Here is a 22,751-nt window from a genome sequence, read left to right as displayed (position 1 = left end):
GAGATAGCGCCAGAGAGATAGAGGCCCAAGAGATAGGAGCCAGAGAGATAGGAGCCAGAGAGATAGGAGCCAGAGAGATAGGGCCCGAGAGATAGGAGCCAGAGAGATAGGGCCCGAGAGATAGGAGCCAGAGAGATAGGAGCCAGAGAGATAGGAGCCAGAGAGATAAGAGCCAGAGAGATAGAGCCAGAGAGATAGAGCCAGAGAGATAGCGGCAGAGAGATAGCGGCAGAGAGATAGCGGCAGAGAGATAGAGGCAGAGAGAGAGAGGCAGAGAGAAAGAGAGAGAGAAAAAGAGGCAATCAACTCTCATCAATGAACGTCCAGCAAAATCAACCTCTAGCAAAAGAGATAGAAACCCGAGAGATAGAGGCCCGAGAGATAGAGGCCCGAGAGATAGAGGCCCGAGAGATAGAGGCCCGAGAGATAGAGGCCCGAGAGATAGAGGCCCGAGATAGAGGCCCGAGAGATAGAGGCAGAGAGATAGCGCCAGAGAGATAGCGCCAGAGAGATAGCGGCAGAGAGATAGAGCCAGAGAGATAGCCGCAGAGAGATAGCGGCGGAGAGATAGAGGCAGAGAGAAAGAGGCAGAGAGATAGCGCCAGAGAGATAGCGCCAGAGAGATAGCGCCAGAGAGATAGCACCAGAGATAGAGGCAGAGAGATAGAGACCAGAGAGATAGAGGCCAGCGAGATAGAGGCCAGCGAGATAGAGGCCAGAGAGATAGGGGCCAGAGAGATAGATGCCATAGAGATAGAGACAGAGAGATAGAGCCATTAGAGATAGAGGCAGAGAGATAGAGGCAGAGAGATAGAGGCAGAGAGATAGAGGCAGAGAGATAGAGGCAGAGAGATGGAGGCAGAGAGATAGAGGCAGAGAGATAGAGGCAGAGAGATAGAGGCAGAGAGATAGAGGCAGAGAGGTAGGAGCCAGAGAGGTAGGAGCCAGAGAGATAGGGGCCAGAGAGATAGGGGCCAGAGAGATAGAGGCCAGAGAGATAGAGGCCAGAGAGATAGCGCCAGAGAGATAGCACCAGAGAGATAGAGGCAGAGAGATAGCGCCAGAGAGATAGCACCAGAGAGATAGGGGCCAGAGAGATAGAGGCCCGAGAGATAGAGGCCCGAGAGATAGAGGCCAGAGAGATAGGAGCCATACAGATAGGAGCCAGAGAGATAGAGCCAGAGAGATAGAGCCAGAGAGATAGCGCCAGAGAGATAGCGCCAGAGAGATAGCGCCAGAGAGATAGCGCCAGAGAGATAGCGCCAGAGAGATAGCGCCAGAGAGATACCGCCAGAGAGATAGCACCAGAGATAGAGGCAGAGAGATAGAGGCCCGAGAGATAGAGGCCCGAGATATAGAGGCCAGAGAGATAGCGCCAGAGAGATTGCGCCAGAGAGATAGCGCCAGAGAGATAGCGCCAGAGAGATGGCGCCAGAGAGATAGCGCCAGAGAGATAGAGGCCCAAGAGATAGGAGCCAGAGAGATAGGAGCCAGAGAGATAGGAGCCAGAGAGATAGGGCCCGAGAGATAGGAGCCAGAGAGATAGGGCCCGAGAGATAAGAGCCAGAGAGATAGGAGCCAGAGAGATAGGAGCCAGAGAGATAGGAGCCAGAGAGATAAGAGTCAGAGAGATAAGAGTCAGAGAGATAGAGCCAGAGAGATAGCGGCAGAGAGATAGCGGCAGAGAGATAGCGGCAGAGAGATAGCGCCAGAGAGATAGCGCCAGAGAGATAGCGCCAGAGAGATGGCGCCAGAGAGATAGAGGCCCAAGAGATAGGAGCCAGAGAGATAGGAGCCAGAGAGATAGGAGCCAGAGAGATAGGGCCCGAGAGATAGGAGCCAGAGAGATAGGGCCCGAGAGATAGGAGCCAGAGAGATAGGAGCCAGAGAGATAGGAGCCAGAGAGATAAGAGCCAGAGAGATAGAGCCAGAGAGATAGAGCCAGAGAGATAGCGGCAGAGAGATAGCGGCAGAGAGATAGCGGCAGAGAGATAGCGGCAGAGAGATAGAGGCAGAGATAGAGAGGCAGACAGAAAGAGAGAGAGAAAAAGAGGCAATCAACTCTCATCAATGAACGTCCAGCAAAATCAACCTCTAGCAAAAGAGATAGAAATCCGAGAGATAGAGGCCCGAGAGATAGAGGCCCGAGAGATAGAGGCCCGAGAGATAGAGGCCCGAGAGATAGAGGCCCGAGAGATAGAGGCAGAGAGATAGCGCCAGAGAGATAGCGGCAGAGAGATAGAGCCAGAGAGATAGCCGCAGAGAGATAGCGGCGGAGAGATAGAGGCAGAGAGAAAGAGGCAGAGAGATAGAGGCAGAGAGATAGCGCCAGAGAGATAGCGCCAGAGAGATAGCGCCAGAGAGATAGCACCAGAGATAGACGCAGAGAGATAGAGGCCAGAGAGATAGAGGCCAGCGAGATAGAGGCCAGCGAGATAGAGGCCAGAGAGATAGGGGCCAGAGAGATAGATGCCATAGAGATAGAGACAGAGCGATAGAGCCATTAGAGATAGAGGCAGAGAGATAGAGGCAGAGAGATAGAGGCAGAGAGATAGAGGCAGAGAGATAGAGGCAGAGAGATAGAGGCAGAGAGATAGAGGCAGAGAGATAGCGCCAGAGAGATAGCGCCAGAGAGATAGCGCCAGAGAGATAGAGGCCCGAGAGATAGGAGTCAGAGAGATAGGAGCCAGAGAGATGGAGCCAGAGAGATAGAGCCAGAGAGATAGAGCCAGAGAGATATCGCCAGAGAGATAGCACCAGAGATAGAGGCAGAGAGATAGAGCCAGAGAGATAGCGCCAGAGAGATAGGAGCCAGAGTGATAGGAGCCAGAGAGATAGGAGCCAGAGAGATAGGAGCCAGAGAGATAGGAGCCAGAGAGATAGGAGCCAGAGAGATAGAGCCAGAGAGATAGAGCCAGAGAGATAGAGGCCCAAGAGATAGGAGCCAGAGAGATAGGAGCCAGAGAGATAGCGGCAGAGAGATAGCGGCAGAGAGATAGCGCCAGAGAGATAGCGCCAGAGAGATAGCGCCAGAGAGATAGAGGCCCAAGAGATAGGAGCCAGAGAGATAGGAGCCAGAGAGATAGGAGCCAGAGAGATAGGGCCCGAGAGATAGGAGCCAGAGAGATAGGGCCCGAGAGATAGGAGCCAGAGAGATAGGAGCCAGAGAGATAGGAGCCAGAGAGATAAGAGCCAGAGAGATAGAGCCAGAGAGATAGAGCCAGAGAGATAGCGGCAGAGAGATAGCGGCAGAGAGATAGCGGCAGAGAGATAGAGGCAGAGAGAGAGAGGCAGAGAGAAAGAGAGAGAGAAAAAGAGGCAATCAACTCTCATCAATGAACGTCCAGCAAAATCAACCTCTAGCAAAAGAGATAGAAACCCGAGAGATAGAGGCCCGAGAGATAGAGGCCCGAGAGATAGAGGCCCGAGAGATAGAGGCCCGAGAGATAGAGGCCCGAGATAGAGGCCCGAGAGATAGAGGCAGAGAGATAGCGCCAGAGAGATAGCGCCAGAGAGATAGCGGCAGAGAGATAGAGCCAGAGAGATAGCCGCAGAGAGATAGCGGCGGAGAGATAGAGGCAGAGAGAAAGAGGCAGAGAGATAGCGCCAGAGAGATAGCGCCAGAGAGATAGCGCCAGAGAGATAGCACCAGAGATAGAGGCAGAGAGATAGAGACCAGAGAGATAGAGGCCAGCGAGATAGAGGCCAGCGAGATAGAGGCCAGAGAGATAGGGGCCAGAGAGATAGATGCCATAGAGATAGAGACAGAGAGATAGAGCCATTAGAGATAGAGGCAGAGAGATAGAGGCAGAGAGATAGAGGCAGAGAGATAGAGGCAGAGAGATAGAGGCAGAGAGATGGAGGCAGAGAGATAGAGGCAGAGAGATAGAGGCAGAGAGATAGAGGCAGAGAGATAGAGGCAGAGAGGTAGGAGCCAGAGAGGTAGGAGCCAGAGAGATAGGGGCCAGAGAGATAGGGGCCAGAGAGATAGAGGCCAGAGAGATAGAGGCCAGAGAGATAGCGCCAGAGAGATAGCACCAGAGAGATAGAGGCAGAGAGATAGCGCCAGAGAGATAGCACCAGAGAGATAGGGGCCAGAGAGATAGAGGCCCGAGAGATAGAGGCCCGAGAGATAGAGGCCAGAGAGATAGGAGCCATACAGATAGGAGCCAGAGAGATAGAGCCAGAGAGATAGAGCCAGAGAGATAGCGCCAGAGAGATAGCGCCAGAGAGATAGCGCCAGAGAGATAGCGCCAGAGAGATAGCGCCAGAGAGATAGCGCCAGAGAGATACCGCCAGAGAGATAGCACCAGAGATAGAGGCAGAGAGATAGAGGCCCGAGAGATAGAGGCCCGAGATATAGAGGCCAGAGAGATAGCGCCAGAGAGATAGCGCCAGAGAGATAGCGCCAGAGAGATAGCGCCAGAGAGATGGCGCCAGAGAGATAGCGCCAGAGAGATAGAGGCCCAAGAGATAGGAGCCAGAGAGATAGGAGCCAGAGAGATAGGAGCCAGAGAGATAGGGCCCGAGAGATAGGAGCCAGAGAGATAGGGCCCGAGAGATAAGAGCCAGAGAGATAGGAGCCAGAGAGATAGGAGCCAGAGAGATAGGAGCCAGAGAGATAAGAGTCAGAGAGATAAGAGTCAGAGAGATAGAGCCAGAGAGATAGCGGCAGAGAGATAGCGGCAGAGAGATAGCGGCAGAGAGATAGCGCCAGAGAGATATCGCCAGAGAGATAGCGCCAGAGAGATGGCGCCAGAGAGATAGAGGCCCAAGAGATAGGAGCCAGAGAGATAGGAGCCAGAGAGATAGGAGCCAGAGAGATAGGGCCCGAGAGATAGGAGCCAGAGAGATAGGGCCCGAGAGATAGGAGCCAGAGAGATAGGAGCCAGAGAGATAGGAGCCAGAGAGATAAGAGCCAGAGAGATAGAGCCAGAGAGATAGAGCCAGAGAGATAGCGGCAGAGAGATAGCGGCAGAGAGATAGCGGCAGAGAGATAGCGGCAGAGAGATAGAGGCAGAGATAGAGAGGCAGACAGAAAGAGAGAGAGAAAAAGAGGCAATCAACTCTCATCAATGAACGTCCAGCAAAATCAACCTCTAGCAAAAGAGATAGAAATCCGAGAGATAGAGGCCCGAGAGATAGAGGCCCGAGAGATAGAGGCCCGAGAGATAGAGGCCCGAGAGATAGAGGCCCGAGAGATAGAGGCAGAGAGATAGCGCCAGAGAGATAGCGGCAGAGAGATAGAGCCAGAGAGATAGCCGCAGAGAGATAGCGGCGGAGAGATAGAGGCAGAGAGAAAGAGGCAGAGAGATAGAGGCAGAGAGATAGCGCCAGAGAGATAGCGCCAGAGAGATAGCGCCAGAGAGATAGCACCAGAGATAGACGCAGAGAGATAGAGGCCAGAGAGATAGAGGCCAGCGAGATAGAGGCCAGCGAGATAGAGGCCAGAGAGATAGGGGCCAGAGAGATAGATGCCATAGAGATAGAGACAGAGAGATAGAGCCATTAGAGATAGAGGCAGAGAGATAGAGGCAGAGAGATAGAGGCAGAGAGATAGAGGCAGAGAGATAGAGGCAGAGAGATAGAGGCAGAGAGATAGAGGCAGAGAGATAGAGGCAGAGAGATAGCGCCAGAGAGATAGCGCCAGAGAGATAGCGCCAGAGAGATAGAGGCCCGAGAGATAGAGGCCCGAGAGATAGGAGTCAGAGAGATAGGAGCCAGAGAGATGGAGCCAGAGAGATAGAGCCAGAGAGATAGAGCCAGAGAGATATCGCCAGAGAGATAGCACCAGAGATAGAGGCAGAGAGATAGAGCCAGAGAGATAGCGCCAGAGAGATAGGAGCCAGAGTGATAGGAGCCAGAGAGATAGGAGCCAGAGAGATAGGAGCCAGAGAGATAGGAGCCAGAGAGATAGGAGCCAGAGAGATAGGAGCCAGAGAGATAGAGCCAGAGAGATAGCGGCAGAGAGATAGCGGCAGAGAGATAGCGCCAGAGAGATAGCGCCAGAGAGATAGCGCCAGAGAGATAGCGCCAGAGAGATACCGCCAGAGAGATAGCACCAGAGATAGAGGCAGAGAGATAGAGGCCCGAGAGATAGAGGCCCGAGATATAGAGGCCAGAGAGATAGCGCCAGAGAGATAGCGCCAGAGAGATAGCGCCAGAGAGATAGCGCCAGAGAGATGGCGCCAGAGAGATAGCGCCAGAGAGATAGAGGCCCAAGAGATAGGAGCCAGAGAGATAGGAGCCAGAGAGATAGGAGCCAGAGAGATAGGGCCCGAGAGATAGGAGCCAGAGAGATAGGGCCCGAGAGATAAGAGCCAGAGAGATAGGAGCCAGAGAGATAGGAGCCAGAGAGATAGGAGCCAGAGAGATAAGAGTCAGAGAGATAGAGCCAGAGAGATAGAGCCAGAGAGATAGCGGCAGAGAGATAGCGGCAGAGAGATAGCGGCAGAGAGATAGCGCCAGAGAGATAGCGCCAGAGAGATGGCGCCAGAGAGATGGCGCCAGAGAGATAGAGGCCCAAGAGATAGGAGCCAGAGAGATAGGAGCCAGAGAGATAGGAGCCAGAGAGATAGGGCCCGAGAGATAGGAGCCAGAGAGATAGGGCCCGAGAGATAGGAGCCAGAGAGATAGGAGCCAGAGAGATAGGAGCCAGAGAGATAAGAGCCAGAGAGATAGAGCCAGAGAGATAGAGCCAGAGAGATAGCGGCAGAGAGATAGCGGCAGAGAGATAGCGGCAGAGAGATAGCGGCAGAGAGATAGAGGCAGAGAGAGAGAGGCAGAGAGAAAGAGAGAGAGAAAAAGAGGCAATCAACTCTCATCAATGAACGTCCAGCAAAATCAACCTCTAGCAAAAGAGATAGAAACCCGAGAGATAGAGGCCCGAGAGATAGAGGCCCGAGAGATAGAGGCCCGAGAGATAGAGGCCCGAGAGATAGAGGCCCGAGAGATAGAGGCCCGAGATAGAGGCCCGAGAGATAGAGGCAGAGAGATAGCGCCAGAGAGATAGCGCCAGAGAGATAGCGGCAGAGAGATAGAGCCAGAGAGATAGCCGCAGAGAGATAGCGGCGGAGAGATAGAGGCAGAGAGAAAGAGGCAGAGAGATAGAGGCAGAGAGATAGCGCCAGAGAGATAGCGCCAGAGAGATAGCGCCAGAGAGATAGCACCAGAGATAGAGGCAGAGAGATAGAGGCCAGAGAGATAGAGGCCAGCGAGATAGAGGCCAGCGAGATAGAGGCAGAGAGATAGAGCCATTAGAGATAGAGGCAGAGAGATAGAGGCAGAGAGATAGAGGCAGAGAGATAGAGGCAGAGAGATAGAGGCAGAGAGATAGAGGCAGAGAGATAGAGGCAGAGAGATAGAGGCAGAGAGATAGAGGCAGAGAGATAGAGGCAGAGAGATAGCGCCAGAGAGATAGCGCCAGAGAGATAGCGCCAGAGAGATAGAGGCCCGAGAGATAGAGGCCCGAGAGATAGGAGTCAGAGAGATAGGAGCCAGAGAGATGGAGCCAGAGAGATAGAGCCAGAGAGATAGAGCCAGAGAGATATCGCCAGAGAGATAGCACCAGAGATAGAGGCAGAGAGATAGAGCCAGAGAGATAGCGCCAGAGAGATAGGAGCCAGAGTGATAGGAGCCAGACAGATAGGAGCCAGAGAGATAGGAGCCAGAGAGATAGGAGCCAGAGAGATAGGAGCCAGAGAGATAGGAGCCAGAGAGATAGAGCCAGAGAGATAGAGCCAGAGAGATAGCGGCAGAGAGATAGCGGCAGAGAGATAGCGGCAGAGAGATAGCGGCAGAGAGATAGCGGCAGAGAGATAGAGGCAGAGAGAGAGAGGCAGAGAGAAAGAGAGAGAGAAAAAGAGGCAATCAACTCTCATCAATGAACTTCCAGCAAAATCAACCTCTAGCAAAAGAGATAGAGCCAGAGAGATAGAGGCAGAGAGATAGAGGCAGAGAGATAGAGCCAGAGAGATAGAGGCCCGAGAGATAGCACCAGAGATAGAGGCAAAGAGATAGAGGCAGAGAGATAGCGCCAGAGAGATAGCGCCAGAGAGATAGGAGCCAGAGATATAGGGGCCAGAGAGATAGCGCCAGAGAGATAGCCGCAGAGAGATAGCGGCGGAGAAATAGAGGTGGAGAGATAGAGGCAGAGAGAAAGATGCAGAGAGATAGAGACAGAGAGATAGAGCCAGAGAGATAGCGCCAGAGAGATAGCCGCAGAGAGATAGCGGCGGAGAGATAGAGGCAGAGAGAAAGAGGCAGAGAGATAGCGCCAGAGAGATAGCGCAAGAGAGATAGCGCCAGAGAGATAGCACCAGAGATAGAGGCAGAGAGATAGAGGCCAGAGAGATAGAGGCCAGCGAGATAGAGGCCAGCGAGATAGAGGCCAGAGAGAAAGGGGCCAGAGAGATAGATGCCATAGAGATAGAGACAGAGAGATAGAGCCATTAGAGATAGAGGCAGAGAGATAGAGGCAGAGAGATAGAGGCAGAGAGATAGAGGCAGAGAGATAGAGGCAGAGAGATAGAGGCAGAGAGATAGAGGCAGAGAGGTAGGAGCCAGAGAGGTAGGAGCCAGAGAGATAGGGGCCAGAGAGATAGGGGCCAGAGAGATAGAGGCCAGAGAGATAGAGGCCAGAGAGATAGCGCCAGAGAGATAGCACCAGAGAGATAGAGGCAGAGAGATAGCGCCAGAGAGATAGCACCAGAGAGATAGGGGCCAGAGAGATAGAGGCCCGAGAGATAGAGGCCCGAGAGATAGAGGCCAGAGAGATAGGAGCCATACAGATAGGAGCCAGAGAGATAGAGCCAGAGAGATAGAGCCAGAGAGATAGCGCCAGAGAGATAGCGCCAGAGAGATAGCGCCAGAGAGATAGCGCCAGAGAGATAGCGCCAGAGAGATAGCGCCAGAGAGATAGCGCCAGAGAGATAGAGGCCCGAGAGATAGAGGCCCGAGAGATAGGAGTCAGAGAGATAGGAGCCAGAGAGATGGAGCCAGAGAGATAGAGCCAGAGAGATAGAGCCAGAGAGATATCGCCAGAGAGATAGCACCAGAGATAGAGGCAGAGAGATAGAGCCAGAGAGATAGCGCCAGAGAGATAGGAGCCAGAGTGATAGGAGCCAGACAGATAGGAGCCAGAGAGATAGGAGCCAGAGAGATAGGAGCCAGAGAGATAGGAGCCAGAGAGATAGGAGCCAGAGAGATAGAGCCAGAGAGATAGAGCCAGAGAGATAGCGGCAGAGAGATAGCGGCAGAGAGATAGCGGCAGAGAGATAGCGGCAGAGAGATAGCGGCAGAGAGATAGAGGCAGAGAGAGAGAGGCAGAGAGAAAGAGAGAGAGAAAAAGAGGCAATCAACTCTCATCAATGAACTTCCAGCAAAATCAACCTCTAGCAAAAGAGATAGAGCCAGAGAGATAGAGGCAGAGAGATAGAGGCAGAGAGATAGAGCCAGAGAGATAGAGGCCCGAGAGATAGCACCAGAGATAGAGGCAAAGAGATAGAGGCAGAGAGATAGCGCCAGAGAGATAGCGCCAGAGAGATAGGAGCCAGAGATATAGGGGCCAGAGAGATAGCGCCAGAGAGATAGCCGCAGAGAGATAGCGGCGGAGAAATAGAGGTGGAGAGATAGAGGCAGAGAGAAAGATGCAGAGAGATAGAGACAGAGAGATAGAGCCAGAGAGATAGCGCCAGAGAGATAGCCGCAGAGAGATAGCGGCGGAGAGATAGAGGCAGAGAGAAAGAGGCAGAGAGATAGCGCCAGAGAGATAGCGCCAGAGAGATAGCGCCAGAGAGATAGCACCAGAGATAGAGGCAGAGAGATAGAGGCCAGAGAGATAGAGGCCAGCGAGATAGAGGCCAGTGAGATAGAGGCCAGAGAGAAAGGGGCCAGAGAGATAGATGCCATAGAGATAGAGACAGAGAGATAGAGCCATTAGAGATAGAGGCAGAGAGATAGAGGCAGAGAGATAGAGGCAGAGAGATAGAGGCAGAGAGATAGAGGCAGAGAGATAGAGGCAGAGAGATAGAGGCAGAGAGATAGAGGCAGAGAGGTAGGAGCCAGAGAGGTAGGAGCCAGAGAGATAGGGGCCAGAGAGATAGGGGCCAGAGAGATAGAGGCCAGAGAGATAGAGGCCAGAGATAGCGCCAGAGAGATAGCACCAGAGAGATAGAGGCAGAGAGATAGCGCCAGAGAGATAGCACCAGAGAGATAGGGGCCAGAGAGATAGAGGCCCGAGAGATAGAGGCCCGAGAGATAGAGGCCAGAGAGATAGGAGCCATACAGATAGGAGCCAGAGAGATAGAGCCAGAGAGATAGAGCCAGAGAGATAGCGCCAGAGAGATAGCGCCAGAGAGATAGCGCCAGAGAGATAGCGCCAGAGAGATAGCGCCAGAGAGATAGCGCCAGAGAGATAGCACCAGAGATAGAGGCAGAGGGATAGAGGCCCGAGAGATAGAGGCCCGAGATATAGAGGCCAGAGAGATAGCGCCAGAGAGATAGCGCCAGAGAGATAGCGCCAGAGAGATAGCGCCAGAGAGATGGCGCCAGAGAGATAGCGCCAGAGAGATAGAGGCCCAAGAGATAGGAGCCAGAGAGATAGGAGCCAGAGAGATAGGAGCCAGAGAGATAGGGCCCGAGAGATAGGAGCCAGAGAGATAGGGCCCGAGAGATAAGAGCCAGAGAGATAGGAGCCAGAGAGATAGGAGCCAGAGAGATAGGAGCCAGAGAGATAAGAGTCAGAGAGATAAGAGTCAGAGAGATAGAGCCAGAGAGATAGCGGCAGAGAGATAGCGGCAGAGAGATAGCGGCAGAGAGATAGCGCCAGAGAGATAGCGCCAGAGAGATAGCGCCAGAGAGATGGCGCCAGAGAGATAGAGGCCCAAGAGATAGGAGCCAGAGAGATAGGAGCCAGAGAGATAGGAGCCAGAGAGATAGGGCCCGAGAGATAGGAGCCAGAGAGATAGGGCCCGAGAGATAGGAGCCAGAGAGATAGGAGCCAGAGAGATAGGAGCCAGAGAGATAAGAGCCAGAGAGATAGAGCCAGAGAGATAGAGCCAGAGAGATAGCGGCAGAGAGATAGCGGCAGAGAGATAGCGGCAGAGAGATAGCGGCAGAGAGATAGAGGCAGAGAGAGAGAGGCAGACAGAAAGAGAGAGAGAAAAAGAGGCAATCAACTCTCATCAATGAACGTCCAGCAAAATCAACCTCTAGCAAAAGAGATAGAAACCCGAGAGATAGAGGCCCGAGAGATAGAGGCCCGAGAGATAGAGGCCCGAGAGATAGAGGCCCGAGAGATAGAGGCCCGAGAGATAGAGGCCCGAGATAGAGGCCCGAGAGATAGAGGCAGAGAGATAGCGCCAGAGAGATAGCGGCAGAGAGATAGAGCCAGAGAGATAGCCGCAGAGAGATAGCGGCGGAGAGATAGAGGCAGAGAGAAAGAGGCAGAGAGATAGAGGCAGAGAGATAGCGCCAGAGAGATAGCGCCAGAGAGATAGCGCCAGAGAGATAGCACCAGAGATAGACGCAGAGAGATAGAGGCCAGAGAGATAGAGGCCAGCGAGATAGAGGCCAGCGAGATAGAGGCCAGAGAGATAGGGGCCAGAGAGATAGATGCCATAGAGATAGAGACAGAGCGATAGAGCCATTAGAGATAGAGGCAGAGAGATAGAGGCAGAGAGATAGAGGCAGAGAGATAGAGGCAGAGAGATAGAGGCAGAGAGATAGAGGCAGAGAGATAGAGGCAGAGAGATAGAGGCAGAGAGATAGAGGCAGAGAGATAGCGCCAGAGAGATAGCGCCAGAGAGATAGCGCCAGAGAGATAGAGGCCCGAGAGATAGGAGTCAGAGAGATAGGAGCCAGAGAGATGGAGCCAGAGAGATAGAGCCAGAGAGATAGGAGCCAGAGAGATAGGGCCCGAGAGATAGGAGCCAGAGAGATAGGGCCCGAGAGATAGGAGCCAGAGAGATAGGAGCCAGAGAGATAGGAGCCAGAGAGATAAGAGCCAGAGAGATAGAGCCAGGGAGATAGAGCCAGAGAGATAGCGGCAGAGAGATAGCGGCAGAGAGATAGCGGCAGAGAGAGAGAGGCAGAGAGAAAGAGAGAGAGAAAAAGAGGCAATCAGCTCTCATCAATGAACGTCCAGCAAAATCAACCTCTAGCAAAAGAGATAGAAACCCGAGAGATAGAGGCCCGAGAGATAGAGGCCCGAGAGATAGAGGCCCGAGAGATAGAGGCCCGAGATAGAGGCCCGAGAGATAGAGGCAGAGAGATAGCGCCAGAGAGATAGGGCCAGAGAGATAGCGGCAGAGAGATAGAGCCAGAGAGATAGCCGCAGAGAGATAGCGGCGGAGAGATAGAGGCAGAGAGAAAGAGGCAGAGAGATAGAGGCAGAGAGATAGCGCCAGAGAGATAGCGCCAGAGAGATACCGCCAGAGAGATAGCGCCAGAGAGATAGCACCAGAGATAGAGGCAGAGAGATAGAGGCCAGAGAGATAGAGGCCAGAGAGATAGATGCCATAGAGATAGAGACAGAGAGATAGAGCCATTAGAGATAGAGGCAGAGAGATAGAGGCAGAGAGATAGAGGCAGAGAGATAGAGGCAGAGAGATAGAGGCAGAGAGATAGAGGCAGAGAGATAGAGGCAGAGAGATAGAGGCAGAGAGATAGAGGCAGAGAGATAGCGCCAGAGAGATAGCGCCAGAGAGATAGAGGCCCGAGAGATAGAGGCCCGAGAGATAGGAGTCAGAGAGATAGGAGCCAGAGAGATAGAGCCAGAGAGATAGAGCCAGAGAGATATCGCCAGAGAGATAGCACCAGAGATAGAGGCAGAGAGATAGAGCCAGAGAGATAGCGCCAGAGAGATAGGAGCCAGAGTGATAGGAGCCAGAGAGATAGGAGCCAGAGAGATAGGAGCCAGAGAGATAGGAGCCAGAGAGATAGGAGCCAGAGAGAGAGGAGCCAGAGAGATAGGAGCCAGAGAGATAGGAGCCAGAGAGATAGGAGCCAGAGAGATAGAGCCAGAGAGATAGAGCCAGAGAGATAGAGCCAGAGAGATAGCGGCAGAGAGATAGCGGCAGAGAGATAGCGGCAGAGAGATAGCGGCAGAGAGATAGCGGCAGAGAAATAGCGGCAGAGAGATAGAGGCAGAGAAATAGCGGCAGAGAGATAGAGGCAGAGAGAGAGAGGCAGAGAGAAAGAGAGAGAGAAAAAGAGGCAATCAACTCTCATCAATGAACTTCCAGCAAAATCAACCTCTAGCAAAAGAGATAGAGCCAGAGAGATAGAGGCAGAGAGATAGAGGCAGAGAGATAGAGGCCCGAGAGATAGAGGCCCGAGAGATAGAGGCCAGAGAGATAGGAGCCATACAGATAGGAGCCAGAGAGATAGAGCCAGAGAGATAGCGCCAGAGAGATAGCGCCAGAGAGATAGCGCCAGAGAGATAGCGCCAGAGAGATAGCGCCAGAGAGATAGCACCAGAGATAGAGGCAGAGAGATAGAGGCCCGAGAGATAGAGGCCCGAGATATAGAGGGCCAGAGAGATAGCGCCAGAGAGATAGCGCCAGAGAGATAGCGCCAGAGAGATAGCGCCAGAGAGATGGCGCCAGAGAGATAGCGCCAGAGAGATAGAGGCCCAAGAGATAGGAGCCAAAGAGATAGGAGCCAGAGAGATAGGAGCCAGAGAGATAGGGCCCGAGAGATAGGAGCCAGAGAGATAGGGCCCGAGAGATAAGAGCCAGAGAGATAGGAGCCAGAGAGATAGGAGCCAGAGAGATAGGAGCCAGAGAGATAGGAGCCAGAGAGATAGAGCCAGAGAGATAGAGCCAGAGAGATAGCGCCAGAGAGATAGCGCCAGAGAGATAGAGGCAGAGAGATAGAGCCAGAGAGATAGAGCCAGAGAGATAGAGCCAGAGAGATAGCGCCAGAGAGATAGCGCCAGAGAGATAGAGGCAGAGAGATAGAGCCAGAGAGATAGAGCCAGAGAGATAGAGCCAGAGAGATAGCGCCAGAGAGATAGCGCCAGAGAGATAGCTCCAGAGATAGAGGCAGAGAGATAGCTCCAGAGAGATTGCGCCAGAGAGATAGGGGCCAGAGAGATAGGAGCCAGAGAGATAGATAGGAGCCAGAGAGGTAGGAGCCAGAGAGATAGCTCCAGAGAGATAGGGGCCAGAGAGATAGCTCCAGAGAGATAGGAGCCAGAGAGGTAGGAGCCAGAGAGGTAGGAGCCAGAGAGATAGAGGCCAGAGAGATAGAGGCCAGAGAGATAGAGGCCAGAGAGATAGAGGCCAGAGAGATAGCGCCAGAGAGATAGCACCAGAGAGATAGAGGCAGAGAGATAGCGCCAGAGAGATAGCACCAGAGAGATAGGGGCCAGAGAGATAGAGGCCCGAGAGATAGAGGCCCGAGAGATAGAGGCCAGAGAGATAGGAGCCAGAGAGATAGGGCCCGAGAGATAGGAGCCAGAGAGATAGGGCCCGAGAGATAGGAGCCAGAGAGATAGGAGCCAGAGAGATAGGAGCCAGAGAGATAGGAGCCAGAGAGATAAGAGTCAGAGAGATAGAGCCAGAGAGATAGAGCCAGAGAGATAGCGGCAGAGAGATAGCGCCAGAGAGATAGCGCCAGAGAGATGGCGCCAGAGAGATGGCGCCAGAGAGATAGAGGCCCAAGAGATAGGAGCCAGAGAGATAGGAGCCAGAGAGATAGGAGCCAGAGAGATAGGGCCCGAGAGATAGGAGCCAGAGAGATAGGGCCCGAGAGATAGGAGCCAGAGAGATAGGAGCCAGAGAGATAGGAGCCAGAGAGATAAGAGCCAGAGAGATAGAGCCAGGGAGATAGAGCCAGAGAGATAGCGGCAGAGAGATAGCGGCAGAGAGATAGCGGCAGAGAGATAGAGGCAGAGAGAGAGAGGCAGAGAGAAAGAGAGAGAGAAAAAGAGGCAATCAGCTCTCATCAATGAACGTCCAGCAAAATCAACCTCTAGCAAAAGAGATAGAAACCCGAGAGATAGAGGCCCGAGAGATAGAGGCCCGAGAGATAGAGGCCCGAGAGATAGAGGCCCGAGAGATAGAGGCCCGAGAGATAGAGGCCCGAGATAGAGGCCCGAGAGATAGAGGCAGAGAGATAGCGCCAGAGAGATAGCGCCAGAGAGATAGCGGCAGAGAGATAGAGCCAGAGAGATAGCCGCAGAGAGATAGCGGCGGAGAGATAGAGGCAGAGAGAAAGAGGCAGAGAGATAGAGGCAGAGAGATAGCGCCAGAGAGATAGCGCCAGAGAGATAGCGCCAGAGAGATAGCAGCCAGAGAGATAGAGGCCAGAGAGATAGAGGCCAGAGAGATAGAGGCCAGAGAGATAGAGGCCAGAGAGATAGATGCCATAGAGATAGAGACAGAGAGATAGAGCCATTAGAGATAGAGGCAGAGAGATAGAGGCAGAGAGATAGAGGCAGAGAGATAGAGGCAGAGAGATAGAGGCAGAGAGATAGAGGCAGAGAGATAGAGGCAGAGAGATAGAGGCAGAGAGATAGAGGCAGAGAGATAGCGCCAGAGAGATAGCGCCAGAGAGATAGAGGCCCGAGAGATAGAGGCCCGAGAGATAGGAGTCAGAGAGATAGGAGCCAGAGAGATAGAGCCAGAGAGATAGAGCCAGAGAGATATCGCCAGAGAGATAGCACCAGAGATAGAGGCAGAGAGATAGAGCCAGAGAGATAGCGCCAGAGAGATAGGAGCCAGAGTGATAGGAGCCAGAGAGATAGGAGCCAGAGAGATAGGAGCCAGAGAGATAGGAGCCAGAGAGATAGGAGCCAGAGAGAGAGGAGCCAGAGAGATAGGAGCCAGAGAGATAGGAGCCAGAGAGATAGGAGCCAGAGAGATAGAGCCAGAGAGATAGAGCCAGAGAGATAGAGCCAGAGAGATAGCGGCAGAGAGATAGCGGCAGAGAGATAGCGGCAGAGAGATAGCGGCAGAGAGATAGCGGCAGAGAAATAGCGGCAGAGAGATAGAGGCAGAGAAATAGCGGCAGAGAGATAGAGGCAGAGAGAGAGAGGCAGAGAGAAAGAGAGAGAGAAAAAGAGGCAATCAACTCTCATCAATGAACTTCCAGCAAAATCAACCTCTAGCAAAAGAGATAGAGCCAGAGAGATAGAGGCAGAGAGATAGAGGCAGAGAGATAGAGGCCCGAGAGATAGAGGCCCGAGAGATAGAGGCCAGAGAGATAGGAGCCATACAGATAGGAGCCAGAGAGATAGAGCCAGAGAGATAGCGCCAGAGAGATAGCGCCAGAGAGATAGCGCCAGAGAGATAGCGCCAGAGAGATAGCGCCAGAGAGATAGCACCAGAGATAGAGGCAGAGAGATAGAGGCCCGAGAGATAGAGGCCCGAGATATAGAGGCCAGAGAGATAGCGCCAGAGAGATAGCGCCAGAGAGATAGCGCCAGAGAGATAGCGCCAGAGAGATGGCGCCAGAGAGATAGCGCCAGAGAGATAGAGGCCCAAGAGATAGGAGCCAAAGAGATAGGAGCCAGAGAGATAGGAGCCAGAGAGATAGGGCCCGAGAGATAGGAGCCAGAGAGATAGGGCCCGAGAGATAAGAGCCAGAGAGATAGGAGCCAGAGAGATAGGAGCCAGAGAGATAGGAGCCAGAGAGATAGGAGCCAGAGAGATAGAGCCAGAGAGATAGAGCCAGAGAGATAGCGCCAGAGAGATAGCGCCAGAGAGATAGAGGCAGAGAGATAGAGCCAGAGAGATAGAGCCAGAGAGATAGAGCCAGAGAGATAGCGCCAGAGAGATAGCGCCAGAGAGATAGAGGCAGAGAGATAGAGCCAGAGAGATAGAGCCAGAGAGATAGAGCCAGAGAGATAGCGCCAGAGAGATAGCGCCAGAGAGATAGCTCCAGAGATAGAGGCAGAGAGATAGCTCCAGAGAGATTGCGCCAGAGAGATAGGGGCCAGAGAGATAGGAGCCAGAGAGATAGATAGGAGCCAGAGAGGTAGGAGCCAGAGAGATAGCTCCAGAGAGATAGGGGCCAGAGAGATAGCTCCAGAGAGATAGGAGCCAGAGAGGTAGGAGCCAGAGAGGTAGGAGCCAGAGAGATAGAGGCCAGAGAGATAGAGGCCAGAGAGATAGAGGCCAGAGAGATAGAGGCCAGAGAGATAGCGCCAGAGAGATAGCACCAGAGAGATAGAGGCAGAGAGATAGCGCCAGAGAGATAGCACCAGAGAGATAGGGGCCAGAGAGATAGAGGCCCGAGAGATAGAGGCCCGAGAGATAGAGGCCAGAGAGATAGGAGCCAGAGAGATAGGGCCCGAGAGATAGGAGCCAGAGAGATAGGGCCCGAGAGATAGGAGCCAGAGAGATAGGAGCCAGAGAGATAGGAGCCAGAGAGATAGGAGCCAGAGAGATAAGAGTCAGAGAGATAGAGCCAGAGAGATAGAGCCAGAGAGATAGCGGCAGAGAGATAGCGCCAGAGAGATAGCGCCAGAGAGATGGCGCCAGAGAGATGGCGCCAGAGAGATAGAGGCCCAAGAGATAGGAGCCAGAGAGATAGGAGCCAGAGAGATAGGAGCCAGAGAGATAGGGCCCGAGAGATAGGAGCCAGAGAGATAGGGCCCGAGAGATAGGAGCCAGAGAGATAGGAGCCAGAGAGATAGGAGCCAGAGAGATAAGAGCCAGAGAGATAGAGCCAGGGAGATAGAGCCAGAGAGATAGCGGCAGAGAGATAGCGGCAGAGAGATAGCGGCAGAGAGATAGAGGCAGAGAGAGAGAGGCAGAGAGAAAGAGAGAGAGAAAAAGAGGCAATCAGCTCTCATCAATGAACGTCCAGCAAAATCAACCTCTAGCAAAAGAGATAGAAACCCGAGAGATAGAGGCCCGAGAGATAGAGGCCCGAGAGATAGAGGCCCGAGAGATAGAGGCCCGAGAGATAGAGGCCCGAGAGATAGAGGCCCGAGATAGAGGCCCGAGAGATAGAGGCAGAGAGATAGCGCCAGAGAGATAGGGCCAGAGAGATAGCGGCAGAGAGATAGAGCCAGAGAGATAGCCGCAGAGAGATAGCGGCGGAGAGATAGAGGCAGAGAGAAAGAGGCAGAGAGATAGAGGCAGAGAGATAGCGCCAGAGAGATAGCGCCAGAGAGATAGCGCCAGAGAGATAGCGCCAGAGAGATAGCACCAGAGATAGAGGCAGAGAGATAGAGGCCAGAGAGATAGAGGCCAGAGAGATAGATGCCATAGAGATAGAGACAGAGAGATAGAGCCATTAGAGATAGAGGCAGAGAGATAGAGGCAGAGAGATAGAGGCAGAGAGATAGAGGCAGAGAGATAGAGGCAGAGAGATAGAGGCAGAGAGATAGAGGCAGAGAGATAGAGGCAGAGAGATAGAGGCAGAGAGATAGCGCCAGAGAGATAGCGCCAGAGAGATAGAGGCCCGAGAGATAGAGGCCCGAGAGATAGGAGTCAGAGAGATAGGAGCCAGAGAGATAGAGCCAGAGAGATAGAGCCAGAGAGATATCGCCAGAGAGATAGCACCAGAGATAGAGGCAGAGAGATAGAGCCAGAGAGATAGCGCCAGAGAGATAGGAGCCAGAGTGATAGGAGCCAGAGAGATAGGAGCCAGAGAGATAGGAGCCAGAGAGATAGGAGCCAGAGAGATAGGAGCCAGAGAGAGAGGAGCCAGAGAGATAGGAGCCAGAGAGATAGGAGCCAGAGAGATAGGAGCCAGAGAGATAGAGCCAGAGAGATAGAGCCAGAGAGATAGAGCCAGAGAGATAGCGGCAGAGAGATAGCGGCAGAGAGATAGCGGCAGAGAGATAGCGGCAGAGAGATAGCGGCAGAGAAATAGCGGCAGAGAGATAGAGGCAGAGAAATAGCGGCAGAGAGATAGAGGCAGAGAGAGAGAGGCAGAGAGAAAGAGAGAGAGAAAAAGAGGCAATCAACTCTCATCAATGAACTTCCAGCAAAATCAACCTCTAGCAAAAGAGATAGAGCCAGAGAGATAGAGGCAGAGAGATAGAGGCAGAGAGATAGAGGCCCGAGAGATAGAGGCCCGAGAGATAGAGGCCAGAGAGATAGGAGCCATACAGATAGGAGCCAGAGAGATAGAGCCAGAGAGATAGCGCCAGAGAGATAGCGCCAGAGAGATAGCGCCAGAGAGATAGCGCCAGAGAGATAGCGCCAGAGAGATAGCGCCAGAGAGATAGCGCCAGAGAGATAGCACCAGAGATAGAGGCAGAGAGATAGAGGCCCGAGAGATAGAGGCCCGAGATATAGAGGCCAGAGAGATAGCGCCAGAGAGATAGCGCCAGAGAGATAGCGCCAGAGAGATGGCGCCAGAGAGATAGCGCCAGAGAGATAGAGGCCCAGAGAGATAGGAGCCAAGAGATAGGAGCCAGAGAGATAGGAGCCAGAGAGATAGGAGCCAGAGAGATAGGGCCCGAGAGATAGGAGCCAGAGAGATAGGGCCCGAGAGATAAGAGCCAGAGAGATAGGAGCCAGAGAGATAGGAGCCAGAGAGATAGGAGCCAGAGAGATAAGAGTCAGAGAGATAAGAGTCAGAGAGATAGAGCCAGAGAGATAGCGGCAGAGAGATAGAGGCAGAGAGATAGCGGCAGAGAGATAGCGCCAGAGAGATAGCGCCAGAGAGATAGCGCCAGAGAGATGGCGCCAGAGAGATAGAGGCCCAAGAGATAGGAGCCAGAGAGATAGGAGCCAGAGAGATAGGAGCCAGAGAGATAGGGCCCGAGAGATAGGAGCCAGAGAGATAGGGCCCGAGAGATAGGAGCCAGAGAGATAGGAGCCAGAGAGATAGGAGCCAGAGAGATAAGAGCCAGAGAGATAGAGCCAGAGAGATAGAGCCAGAGAGATAGCGGCAGAGAGATAGCGGCAGAGAGATAGCGGCAGAGAGATAGCGGCAGAGAGATAGAGGCAGAGAGAGAGAGGCAGACAGAAAGAGAGAGAGAAAAAGAGGCAATCAACTCTCATCAATGAACGTCCAGCAAAATCAACCTCTAGCAAAAGAGATAGAAACCCGAGAGATAGAGGCCCGAGAGATAGAGGCCCGAGAGATAGAGGCCCGAGAGATAGAGGCCCGAGAGATAGAGGCCCGAGAGATAGAGGCCCGAGATAGAGGCCCGAGAGATAGAGGCAGAGAGATAGCGCCAGAGAGATAGCGCCAGAGAGATAGCGGCAGAGAGATAGAGCCAGAGAGATAGCCGCAGAGAGATAGCGGCGGAGAGATAGAGGCAGAGAGAAAGAGGCAGAGAGATAGAGGCAGAGAGATAGCGCCAGAGAGATAGCGCCAGAGAGATAGCGCCAGAGAGATAGCACCAGAGATAGAGGCAGAGAGATAGGAGCCAGAGAGATAGAGGCCAGCGAGATAGAGGCCAGCGAGATAGAGGCCAGAGAGATAGGGGCCAGAGAGATAGATGCCATAGAGATAGAGACAGAGAGATAGAGCCATTAGAGATAGAGGCAGAGAGATAGAGGCAGAGAGATAGAGGCAGAGAGATAGAGGCAGAGAGATAGAGGCAGAGAGATAGAGGCAGAGAGATAGAGGCAGAGAGATAGAGGCAGAGAGATAGCGCCAGAGAGATAGCGCCAGAGAGATAGCGCCAGAGAGATAGCGGCAGAGAGATAGCGGCAGAGAGAGAGAGGCAGAGAGAAAGAGAGAGAGAAAAAGAGGCAATCAGCTCTCATCAATGAACGTCCAGCAAAATCAACCTCTAGCAAAAGAGATAGAGGCCCGAGAGATAGAGGCCCGAGAGATAGAGGCCCGAGAGATAGAGGCCCGAGAGATAGAGGCCCGAGAGATAGAGGCCCGAGATAGAGGCCCGAGAGATAGAGGCAGAGAGATAGCGCCAGAGAGATAGGGCCAGAGAGATAGCGGCAGAGAGATAGAGCCAGAGAGATAGCCGCAGAGAGATAGCGGCGGAGAGATAGAGGCAGAGAGAAAGAGGCAGAGAGATAGAGGCAGAGAGATAGCGCCAGAGAGATAGCGCCAGAGAGATACCGCCAGAGAGATAGCGCCAGAGAGATAGCACCAGAGATAGAGGCAGAGAGATAGAGGCCAGAGAGATAGAGGCCAGAGAGATAGATGCCATAGAGATAGAGACAGAGAGATAGAGCCATTAGAGATAGAGGCAGAGAGATAGAGGCAGAGAGATAGAGGCAGAGAGATAGAGGCAGAGAGATAGAGGCAGAGAGATAGAGGCAGAGAGATAGAGGCAGAGAGATAGAGGCAGAGAGATAGAGGCAGAGAGATAGCGCCAGAGAGATAGCGCCAGAGAGATAGAGGCCCGAGAGATAGAGGCCCGAGAGATAGGAGTCAGAGAGATAGGAGCCAGAGAGATAGAGCCAGAGAGATAGAGCCAGAGAGATATCGCCAGAGAGATAGCACCAGAGATAGAGGCAGAGAGATAGAGCCAGAGAGATAGCGCCAGAGAGATAGGAGCCAGAGTGATAGGAGCCAGAGAGATAGGAGCCAGAGAGATAGGAGCCAGAGAGATAGGAGCCAGAGAGAGAGGAGCCAGAGAGATAGGAGCCAGAGAGATAGGAGCCAGAGAGATAGGAGCCAGAGAGATAGAGCCAGAGAGATAGAGCCAGAGAGATAGAGCCAGAGAGATAGCGGCAGAGAGATAGCGGCAGAGAGATAGCGGCAGAGAGATAGCGGCAGAGAGATAGCGGCAGAGAAATAGCGGCAGAGAGATAGAGGCAGAGAAATAGCGGCAGAGAGATAGAGGCAGAGAGAGAGAGGCAGAGAGAAAGAGAGAGAGAAAAAGAGGCAATCAACTCTCATCAATGAACTTCCAGCAAAATCAACCTCTAGCAAAAGAGATAGAGCCAGAGAGATAGAGGCAGAGAGATAGAGGCAGAGAGATAGAGGCCCGAGAGATAGAGGCCCGAGAGATAGAGGCCAGAGAGATAGGAGCCATACAGATAGGAGCCAGAGAGATAGAGCCAGAGAGATAGCGCCAGAGAGATAGCGCCAGAGAGATAGCGCCAGAGAGATAGCGCCAGAGAGATAGCGCCAGAGAGATAGCGCCAGAGAGATAGCGCCAGAGAGATAGCGCCAGAGAGATAGCACCAGAGATAGAGGCAGAGAGATAGAGGCCCGAGAGATAGAGGCCCGAGATATAGAGGCCAGAGAGATAGCGCCAGAGAGATAGCGCCAGAGAGATAGCGCCAGAGAGATGGCGCCAGAGAGATAGCGCCAGAGAGATAGAGGCCCAAGAGAAAGGAGCCAAAGAGATAGGAGCCAGAGAGATAGGAGCCAGAGAGATAGGAGCCAGAGAGATAGGGCCCGAGAGATAGGAGCCAGAGAGATAGGGCCCGAGAGATAAGAGCCAGAGAGATAGGAGCCAGAGAGATAGGAGCCAGAGAGATAGGAGCCAGAGAGATAAGAGTCAGAGAGATAAGAGTCAGAGAGATAGAGCCAGAGAGATAGCGGCAGAGAGATAGAGGCAGAGAGATAGCGGCAGAGAGATAGCGCCAGAGAGATAGCGCCAGAGAGATAGCGCCAGAGAGATGGCGCCAGAGAGATAGAGGCCCAAGAGATAGGAGCCAGAGAGATAGGAGCCAGAGAGATAGGAGCCAGAGAGATAGGGCCCGAGAGATAGGAGCCAGAGAGATAGGGCCCGAGAGATAGGAGCCAGAGAGATAGGAGCCAGAGAGATAGGAGCCAGAGAGATAAGAGCCAGAGAGATAGAGCCAGAGAGATAGAGCCAGAGAGATAGCGGCAGAGAGATAGCGGCAGAGAGATAGCGG

This window comes from Oncorhynchus mykiss, chromosome 17 (assembly GCF_013265735.2).
Source record: "Oncorhynchus mykiss isolate Arlee chromosome 17, USDA_OmykA_1.1, whole genome shotgun sequence".
Classification (NCBI taxonomy): Eukaryota; Metazoa; Chordata; class Actinopteri; order Salmoniformes; family Salmonidae; genus Oncorhynchus; species Oncorhynchus mykiss.
Note: the sequence above shows the minus strand (reverse complement) of the source record.